A 10,967-nucleotide genomic window follows, 5' to 3' on the forward strand; every position below is an offset into this window, starting at 1 on the left:
GAGAAAGAAAAGAGGGAGTTGGACAGAGAAATTTAGAAATAAACAAAGAACATGATCAGACAACAAAAGCCAAATATATTAATTTGCTATTCGTGGCAAAAGGTATTTAAACTCCAGAACGATAGATTGTTTGAGGGGTCTGTCACATAGCTTGGTGGTTTTCAAACTTGATTCTTCTGTGTTTTTCTAAAAAAATTGATTTTTGCACCTCAGCCTTGTAGTTGGGATGCTGGCATCTGTAGCTTTAATAAGCCATGGAGGTGGTTCTTACATAGGTTGGCTGTGTAATTTTTGTATTTTACGTATTTTTGTGTTTTACATATTTTTAGAACCAGTGTACTAGAAATTATACCAGTATTTCTATAAGAAAATAATCTCTCTCAGAAAAAGAAAGAAATGTGACCTAGCACCAGGAATATCCCATGACTATAGTAAAATTGACCACTAGTGAGAATTTAAGCACATCTGTTTTAAGGCCCTTATAAGGAAGAAAAATATCTAGACACAAACTTCCATAACTCAATAAAGTATACCCGATTTATAGGCTTGGAAACTCGCATCCTATTATTGCCCTCATGTTGCACCATTTATAGCTTATTTTCTCCTTTTGATAGGATTTCCATTTCATTTACAAAAACAACAAGAATCAACTATACCTTTAGATATTGCTACTCCTGTGGGACTTCTTACAAGACTCAAAAAAGTGATGACTGTAATCTAGAAATTAGGAGTTCCTTCAAGGTCTTAGGCCTTCAGTAAAAGGCACACGTTAAGCTCTTACTGTCCATTACATGATGAAAGTGACAAGGATCTGTTCTGAACTTTGTGATGTTTTTCTAAATTCACCCCAAAAGGGATGAGGGGACTGATGAGAAAGGAATAAGTAACAGTCTGCTACTAGGCGTTCTGCCTCTTCTGAAGTAGAGCACCGTGTAACCCATTTGAACTTTCTAGCCATCGGGAGTGCAAGTTTTTCTTTAATTTCTAAATGAAATGATTTGAATTCCAATCACATAGACTACAAGAAATTCTTATTCCTCCTAGATACCTTTGAGAATTCCTGGAGGTGGTGCCTACATGTCTTGGTGGTTATTTGTTGGCTCTTGTGCCAAATTCCTGGTTTTGGCTGGCTTCTCCCTGATCGTTCTGGCCATCTCTCTACACCTTCGCATATTCCTCTAGCCTTTCTGACCTCACCTCAGAATGTAATTGTAGACTTTATTCCACAAAGCAGAGGGAAGAGAAATCATTACTGAGTTAGTAGTTAAAATTATATTAAAGATTTGGGGAGGATTAGAATTTAAAAATTATAGCATAGAATAGGAAATTGCTCTTTCTAAACTTCTTGATCACATACTGTCTCAGGGAATATTTAAATAATAGCCAAGTTTTTCTCAAATTTTGGCTTAATCACCATTGTTACTGGGACCTATTCTCTCTTTGCAAAGTTTTTTCTCCTAGTTCTTCCTCTGTATTCTGTATCTCTGACCACTTTGCTTGTTTCTCATCCTCCACAGCATTCACGTTCAGCAAAAGTGGAAAAAAAAAAAAAAGACAGCAAAGCACACACACACACACACACACACACACACACCTTCTTACCTCTGAGTTTATCTGTTCAAAGCTAGCATTATTTTATGCTAAAATAATTTCTCTATGTAAGCAACAGCAAATACTATTTTTATTACGCAAAGCAGTTAGTTATGTTTCACAGTTTTCTCATTCAAACTCTGCCCTGTCTTGCCTTTAATAAGGAAAAAAATAGCATCTTTTTTTTTTAAACTAAAGAAGCCCCCTTTTTTTTTTAACCTAAGAGGAATTACGCAGTTGCCCAAATATAGAAAAGTCTGCAGTCATTTTCTTTCTTTTAAAATAGCAATAGTTTCTTATAGCCACAAAGGAAGCATATACTCATTCTTTTAACTCAGAATGCACCAGGGGAAGAGCAGGGAGGCTTTTATAGAAAGCTGAGCACAGAATTGTCAGTGATCCAGAGTTTGAAGTCCTTCAATACATTTTTTTAGAACTTCTGAGAATTCTCAATATTGGCTGCTCATTAGGCTCAGTTGGGGGACTTTAAAAAAATCCCAGTGCTCAGGTCCCATGCCAGACCTAGTAAAGCAGAGTCACTGGACGGGGGACCCAGGCATCAGTAGTTTTAAAAGGTAGGTTCCCCAGATGATTCCAGTGTTCAGCCAAAGTCAAGAATGATTGATCTAAAGAAAACTGGGATGCTTCCACTCATGACGAGTTAGAGGACAAATGCTGTCTTGTCACAGCACTTGACTGTATTGAAAGCAATTGGGGGTGATGAAGAAGTTAGAGGAGATTTGCCCTTTCATGTTCTTTAGAAAGAGTAGAAGTTATTTCTTAAGGAATATCTACTCATCCATGTAGTTTATATTATAAATGAGCCAGAATTAACTAAGCCTACATGGTCAAAAATGAGTGGCAGAGGTTTGGGTTGGGTAGGGTGTGAGTAGCTGACCTATGTCAACTTGATCAGAGCATTTGAATATATTTCCTATTGCTTTTTCAATTTTTTTTGAGGGGAAAGTCAAAACCGTTTGATTTTTTAGATGTCAATTCTGGAAGAGGCCATCTCTACCAACTTGCCACTTCCTCTGTTTTGTAACACTATGGAAATAGAATTTTAGCATAGAAATGAGCATCTATGGTAATAAATTTCAACATTCCCTTTTAACAAATGGACAAAGTAAGTAACGTTGCCCAAATCCTTACAGCAAGATAGAAATAGAGTTGGGATTAGAATCAGACTCGTTGTCTTAAGCATAATGGTCTGTAACACATTTCATGGTTTTAATTTTTTTTTTCTTTCTAAGTCTACTTTTTTCCTTTCTAAAACTTGGATGATCTGCATAAATATCTAGTGAGTTCACATTGATGTCCTCTAAAATTATCTCTTTCAACCCTGGCTTAATAATTTCCCATTATGATTATTATACAGAAATAGAAAAAAAGTAAAGAGACTGACAAGATTAATGTATCACAAGCTCTTGGCCTCACCACCTGGTTGAAAAGTATTAATTAAATCATTGGAAAGCAGAGTTATTCTCAGATTTTATTATGAATATGAAATGAAAAATAATGTTAAAAAGGAAAGGATGTGTTGAGTCAATTATTACTGTATTCAATTTTCTTGTCAGTCAATGTTTATTTCAGGACTAAGATGGTAGCCATAGAAGCTTATGCTCAAAACCCACAAATGGTAGAATCACTGACATCTGTCGGGGCAGGCTTGGAACAAAGGGACAAGATTTTCATGAAGGGTTTTCTTGTAGAAGGTGGAGAAGTGATTGACAAAAAATGTTATTCAACTCTCCTGACTGATAGAAGAAGGAATGGGATTGAACAATGCTAGATGGAAGCGAAACCAAGAGGGAGACTGAGCTACAGGATAGCAATTAAAGTTCTGTATTAAGACTTTGGCTCAGGAGTATGTGGGTTTGAATAAAAGGTTTGCCACTTACTAGCTCACAACTTTGGGTAAATTGCTTATACTGTCTATATGTCAGTTTTTACCTTCTCTGTAAAGTGGGAGTAAATTAATCCCTAATTTATGAGTTGATGTGATGTTTAAATGAGTTTATACCATATAATCTATATATCTATTGTATGTATGTATGTATGTATGTATGTATCTACTGCACTTGTAATAATACCTAATAAATACTCAACTAATACTAACTATCGATGAACTTATGGTGGGAGACAATGATGCAGGCTAGTTAATAATATGGAGAAGTACTCTTACCCATAGGTAATGGAATATGGTATGCAGTGTATATTAAATTTGAGATTAAGATGTGACAAAGTGCAGCTGTCAATCATTTGGCTGCAGCTTGTTCAGGTTGTAGCTTGACATTTAAAATGGTACTTGGATTTCTCTGGTCTTCTCTCTCCGTTTCTTTCTTGTTCTTTTTCTCTTTCAAGATCTTCGCATTTGGAGTGAAAAATGCATATGTGAAATAAAGTACCCAGATGCTATGTATCCAAGGAGTCATATGGAATTACATGCCAGAACCACTGGAGATTTACAGGCAAAATCAGGAAAGAAAGATGACTAGAGGAATTCTCAGCTTTGAATCATGCTCTGTAATAAATCTGCAAGGTAGTGATCCTTTAGAAACTTTTATCAGCAAGTCTCTTCGGGGCTGCCTGTATCAGTATGATGGAAAGAATAAGCCAAGATCATCATTTCACTCAGAAAATCAGTGAGGTCTGCATACTGCTGACAAAGAATTTAGTTGTGACTCTCCTGAAACAGTTATCTCAAAACTTCTCTTTCTGCAAAAATGGGTATGTGGTCTAATACGGACCTTAATCTTATTCCTAGCAAACTCAGAAGGAATCTGGGGAAAAAGGAAAAGAACTAACACGTGCTGACTATAAAAATCATAACAATTGAATCAATGCCGAGAAAAGTACATTGCAGATTATGGAAAATATTTCCCCTAATTGCAAAATAGGAAAATATTTTTCTCATTTTATAACTGAGCTTCCACTCAAAATTAATATTTATTCTGATAAGAAGCATGTGTGTATGTGTGTGTGTGTAAGTGTGTGTAAATAAAGAAGAATCAGATAGCTTCATAGATTGATTTCCAATTTCCTCCTGATCTCTGCTCAAATATACACTTAACATAGAGAACTTTCTTGGCCCCCTGTCTAAAATAGGTCCTCCATCGCTCTCTCTTCCCTGCACTCTGATTTACTCTGCCTCATATTCTTTAGCACTACCTGGCATATATATGTATTTATTTTTAATACTTTTCTATTAGCTTTTTGTTATTAATCATTCTTGAAGCCATCTAACTTCATAAAATTAAATTACAAATTTTAGTTTATTTATTTTAAAACTGAATCGACTTGCAGTTATTTCAAGGTTTATTTCTGGCAGGTATTTCAAATCAAGCATAATAAGATTATGTAAGGCTTTGAAATGATTTTGTAGTTTGACATAATCATTAAAAGTGCTGTGGGCCACTGTCTTGAGGCTTTTAGTGATATTTGTCTCGGTTCTCTTATTTTCTTATTCATTCTGTCACTTAAAAAATTAGTACTGTGTACTCCTTATGTACTGGAAAATTTGCCAGGTCCTGCCCTAGGGCTGAAAACAAGACAACCATGGACGGCTGTCATGTTCCTTTCAACCCAGCAGGAAAGACAGAGGTTAAACAAGTAATTATTCAAATGGGTTTAACTGGAATTGCAGTTAGTACTCAGAAGAAGTAGAGAGTTTTGGTCAGTGTATGAAGAGAGATAAAATCTGGTTTGTGCAATTAGGAAAGGCTTCTTTAAAAAGGAGAAAGCTGAATCCTAAACGCGCAGCACAGGTAGGTAGGAACCAAGCACGTTTGTGCCACTGAGGCTCCCAGTGTCTCAGGAATCAGTCTTTCCAGGTTTCCCGGAAGTAGGGACAAAAGAGGAGGGGGTAATTAAGGTTTACAGTTAGACCCCCACGTTCCCTCCCATAAGAGCAGAAGCACAGAAGTATATAGTGGCCTGGAGCAGTAAACACAAAATCTCCATATTGGGAGACACCATGCATAGTTGCAAGGATGAGTTGGAGGTGGTAAATCTGTATTAATGAGAAAGTAGCAAAACTAACAAAAATGTATTGGATATTGAAACTCTCAGTCTTTTTCTTCAACTTGGGTTCAAGAATTCTGTTAGCCAGGCTGTTACTAGCTAAGCATTGAGCATGAGAAAGGGCCCTTGGGCAATCTGACAAGATTAAGAAGGCAAAGCCTAAAAATAGTGACTGGGTTTCCTGAAGGTATGGTGCGGTCAGGTCTCCTTACTGAGTCCATACTGGCAAAGTCCCACCCACGCTCAGAAATGTCATTCAGTTTAACCCCCCACTGTTGAAGGAGTTCAGTCACCTGAGGATTATCAGACATCTGAGGGAGACCTCTTCACTTGAAAAATAGAGACCAAAATAAACAAACAAATAAAAGAAGCAATTTGAAGAAAAAACTATGGAGGGAAAATAAAATGATAAAAGCAAATTAAAAATAGACAATTACAAACCCTAGGGAATATAAATGTTATGCAAGAAACTAATGCTCTACTCTGAATCAAGAAATAACAATATATATTTATTTTGTAGATGTCTAGAGGTAAATGCCCAAAGAGTTAGCTAATAGAGTTGAAAATGGTTGGAGATGAAGAATGAGGAGGAAGATGCCAGGATACCCTGTGTGTGCATGCATGTGTGTCTGTGTTGCAACCCTTGTACATAGAACTATTTGACTCTAGTTCAGGTAACATTCATGTATGCATATAACTTTGATAAATAATATAAATAAGATGATTTTTAAAAAGTTGTCTATTGAAATAATCCAGGCCAGAGATCTTGGTGGCTTGGACTAGGGTAGTGATGGCAAAGATGGAAGAGAATGAATAGATTTGATAAGGAGAATGAGGAATGTTGAATCATCAATTTTAACTTTTAATCTTCTTCATGAGCAGCAGTGTGATAAACATCACCACATACATGTTCTGTCTCATAATTACTTAGGGGGAGTTAGCATGGACATATTGAGTAGTGACTCAGTATAAGTACCGAGCACTAACTGATTGCACCACTGGAGCTCCAGGTAATATCTCAGTATAAGAGTCTAGAATTCAAAGGAGAATCTAGGCTTGAGATAACTGGGAGTACTGGGCACTGATGTGACTCGTTCATTAAGCCTTCAGCATCTGGGATGGTGCACATGTAGAACCAATTACCAGAAAATGTAGCAAATGAAGAATAGTCTTTCCATGAGCTGTTCATGAGCACAGATGGCCTCCCTCCATCTCCTCCTCTCCCCTCACATTCCACCTCATCTTTCTAAACCTCTGACTTCTTCTCTGGGAGCCAGTTATTTTTGGTCCTCTTGGTCATAAAAATGGTGAATCTGAGCCATTTCACATGGTACACTCTTACTACCTTCGCCATGAGAGGACATTTAGGTCTTTAAGTTTCTTCAACCTGGTGCATCACGGATTTTTCAGTCTCTTGTTTCTTTCACCTAGTTCAATCACGTTCTCTTCCCATCAAAATGCTTGTGGGGTGGATGATTGTGACCATCCTCCCATGTTAAAATGATGCTGAAGGCTGCAAGTTAACCTGGAGTAAGGATTTACAGTTGAGAACAGAAGAGAGTATGATATTGAGTCCTGAGAAGTTCCAACATTTAAACATTGAGTAGAAGGGAAGCAGAAAATTTATGAAATAGTGGCCAAAGAAAGAAAAGCGGAAATCCAGGAAGATTTAGTGTCCTCGAAGCCAAGTTAAGAGAGAGTTTCTAGGAAGAAGAAACCAACTAAGTGGAAAGTTAATAAGAAGTTGTTCTCAAAGTGAATCACTGAAGATCCGTTAGATTCAACAAAATTCTGATGATTTTCTAATGTAAGTTCAACGGAGTGATAGAAATGTTGGTGAGATTGAAGAGTTGTTTAGATGGAAGCTCTGACTTCTCAATCTGTCTTTAAACATTTTAAAGTCTTAAAAAATAATTTGTCAAAGCTTAGTCTATTCAGGGGTCATGGTGAGGGCTTGGTTTAAAATAAGAACTAGTAACATTTTCCTTTGAATTTTTCCCTTTTGAAATTGAAGATACATAGCTTACACTGTGCTTTCATTTTGAATATACACACATATACATATGCAAACACATACGGCTACTAACTGAATGGAATGTTTATAAAAACAGACAAAAAGCTGCATTTCCCTGTATTTAACCAAATTAGCTTGCTTTGTTTACATTCTGACAGAGAAATGTTCATGTTGCTACATGGTACTGAGTATAACACAGTAAATACAAATTTAATTGAGGAATTATTGAGTCATGTACTTTAGTATAATGAAATACAGAATATAGCTTAAATTGCAGTATCTTACTATTTATTAAGCCTCTAATTTATGTGAGACACTTTCAATTATGTAACTTTATTTTTATAATTATTCTATTAATACAAAATAGAATTTGTTGGTGAACAAAATCAGAGAGAAATAAAGCAGAATTTTTTTTTTAATTTAGAAAGGCCATTGCATAATAGTTTGATTTGTAAGCCAACAATAGCAGGACCCACTCCTATTAATGCCCTGGAAGCATTCAGGTCACGTTGCTTTCAGGATCATTTGAGATCCTTCTATTTGAATAGTCTTGGCTTGTGTTAAAAGTCTTTAGTCTTTCTCTGTGTACGTTAGAGGAATGCTTAGCAACCTTGTGGTTGTAGCTCGTGTGGTTCTAAAACTCCTGGGTCACTTTCGGTGAATAATAATTCAAACGACATTGATCCTGAAAAGATGATTTACAGCTTTGCATATAGAGCAAGACCAATACATCCCTTCCTGGGCTCAGGGAAGCCATGTCCGTCCCTTCTCTCTCTCTCTTTTCCCTGCCATATGTCCTCCTATGAGATCTGTTAGAATCCTGGAGCAAAGGTAGGCAACCCCAAAGTGTCGTCCTGGTGTATTGTAGCCCTCTCAATGCTGTGAAAGGGCCTGCCGTTCCGTTCTGTTTGGATCCTCCCCGGAGATGTTTTTACCCAGGTCCTTCAGCTGATTCAGAGGGGTCAAGGAGCCAGTCTTTTATTCAGACTCTGTATCTGACCACTGCCAACTCAGGCTTTATCACAACAGCATATAATAAACAACAAAACCTTGGGAAAAGGAAACACTGCCAAAATTTTGTCTGACTCAGTAAAAATTTGAGGAGTGGGTTTTTATTTTTTACTTACAGTGTAGTTGGAAGGAGCAAAAGTTATATTAGGTTCTAGTTTAGACCAGCTAAAAAAATTGCCAGAAGCTTCTGGATCTCTGTTTTAACCCATGCTAAGGGGTAGGATTGGCAGTAGAGTAGAAATATGTGATCATGAAAGGCCAGATTCGCCATGGCCTTTGTGTGACCTTGGAGGGCTCACCACTCTGGTCTGAGCTTTCCCAGCCAATAAAATGTGAAGATTCCACCAGAGGATCCATTCAGCTCTTATATTCAAATATTCATTTCTGCCCTCTGGACATGCCTTAGAGGTGCACTCTGAATATCTGTTTGGCGAGGATATTACTCATAATAATTTCAGTGACTAATTAACGTAGGCCTAAAGGATAGATTTTCAAAAACAGCTCTCCCTGGTGCTTCAATACAGCATTATATTCTTGATTCAATAATTCTTTATTGAATATTTGCATAAATAGGCCCCAAGATAACGATGGTCTCTTTAACCTCTTGGAATATAACAGTCTCAATTATGTGCCACATAGCTAACGTTTTTAAAAGGTAAAGGACATTTACTTCCCCCACCCCAAAGTCATTTACGTCTCTGACAAATGTCATGGAATTTTAAGAATAGAATGTTAAGTAAAGATACTCCTTTTTAGAACGTTAAGCTTTTAGGATTAGGGGGAGTGATGTCGCCAGGGTTTTAGGATTAAACAACAAACTGATGATTAGGTCAAAAAATTTTTTTAATTGTATTAAGTTTTTATTTTGAGGCAACGGAAATTTTTTTTATGAAACTCAAAATGGGATGAATTACTCATTTGGAATATGCTAGTGCTTTGGAATACATAAGACAGTGTCTTATATAATAAATCTTTCCAAATAGTGTTATAGTAAAAATATGTGCAATGTGATTTTTTAAAAAAGTCTAAATTATCAAAATGCATAGAATTGGTTCATGAAATCCATTTAGATATGTATGTTTTCATTAGTGCAACATTCTTTCCTTGGGTACTTTGAAAGATGGCCTGCTGTACTATTGAAATCTGCTACAGTTGCTCTGCAACATTCTCTGCTGAAAAGCTGTTGTCTTGAGAGCTCTCCTGCTGTGTTGTTAATAACAGTAGGATCTTAAACTGAGCTATTACCTCCACTGTATAAATCACAATTGTTTTTAATCAAAGAATATTAAAATGAGCTAGCTGCCACTGAGGGATTATTCAGGTTAAAAGGAGCTACCTTAAGCAGTCAGACTTGGAGTAGACACACACCTTGGTTGGTTTGTTTTTTGGCAAAGATTTGATTCATAAATCATATTGGAGAAAAGGAATTCCATTAGCAAAAGTAAAAGAGAATGATTCTATCCATATTACAGAAAGAGGAAAATACCCAATCTAAATCAATCACTACATTTCTGCCAGGGGCAGGTGCTTCACGAAGTTCAGTTCTGCCACCCAGAATCCTAAGGAGCCCATGAAAGAAAAAGAGCTCAGGAGAGGGAGATATTATTACCTAATTACCAACTCCACCTTTGAAGATGTTCAGCACTTTTCGATGGCTACCTGATATGTTTTCTAATCTCAAAATACTTCACAAAAATTCATGTGATAGTAATCGTATATTTCATGTCCATTAATTATAAAAGCACACAGGGCCAAAAATCTATCATGAATTCAGAGAACTTTAAAAAACTATCTTAAATTTTGAAAAAAAAACATACTGAAATATTGTAAGTTTATGTGTGAGGCAGTAAGTGTGAGACTGAGTTTATTTCATCTCTAGGCAATTCCTGGTGCATCTATGAATTTCTACATAGCAGGGAGACATGACTGTCAGATTCTCTAAACCAGAGGTTCTCCAACTTTGTGCACAGTAATAGTCTCAGCGCATGAGATTCCTGTTTGCTGTATGTTATGGATATGTATGATATGTAAATATCAAATAATGCCATTGTTGTTTTAGGTAGTCATTCTACAAGCAGCTAATGATTTTGCCAATAGTAAAAGCAGCTGTTTAAAGATTTTGAAAGTGGGGAGTGTAGAGCTTAGTGGTACAGCACATGCTTAGCTTGCATGAGGTCCTGGGTTCAATCCCCAGTACCTCCATTAAAAAAAATAAGTAAAAACCTAATGACACCCCACCAAAAAATAATCTGTAACGACTTCACCAATATTTCAATGCTGTGGGTTCTGCATACTTTCTGGCCCAGTAGCTGTAACAATACCCCTTTTC

Source organism: Vicugna pacos, chromosome 1 (genome assembly GCF_048564905.1).
Source record: "Vicugna pacos chromosome 1, VicPac4, whole genome shotgun sequence".
NCBI classification, from domain to species: Eukaryota; Metazoa; Chordata; class Mammalia; order Artiodactyla; family Camelidae; genus Vicugna; species Vicugna pacos.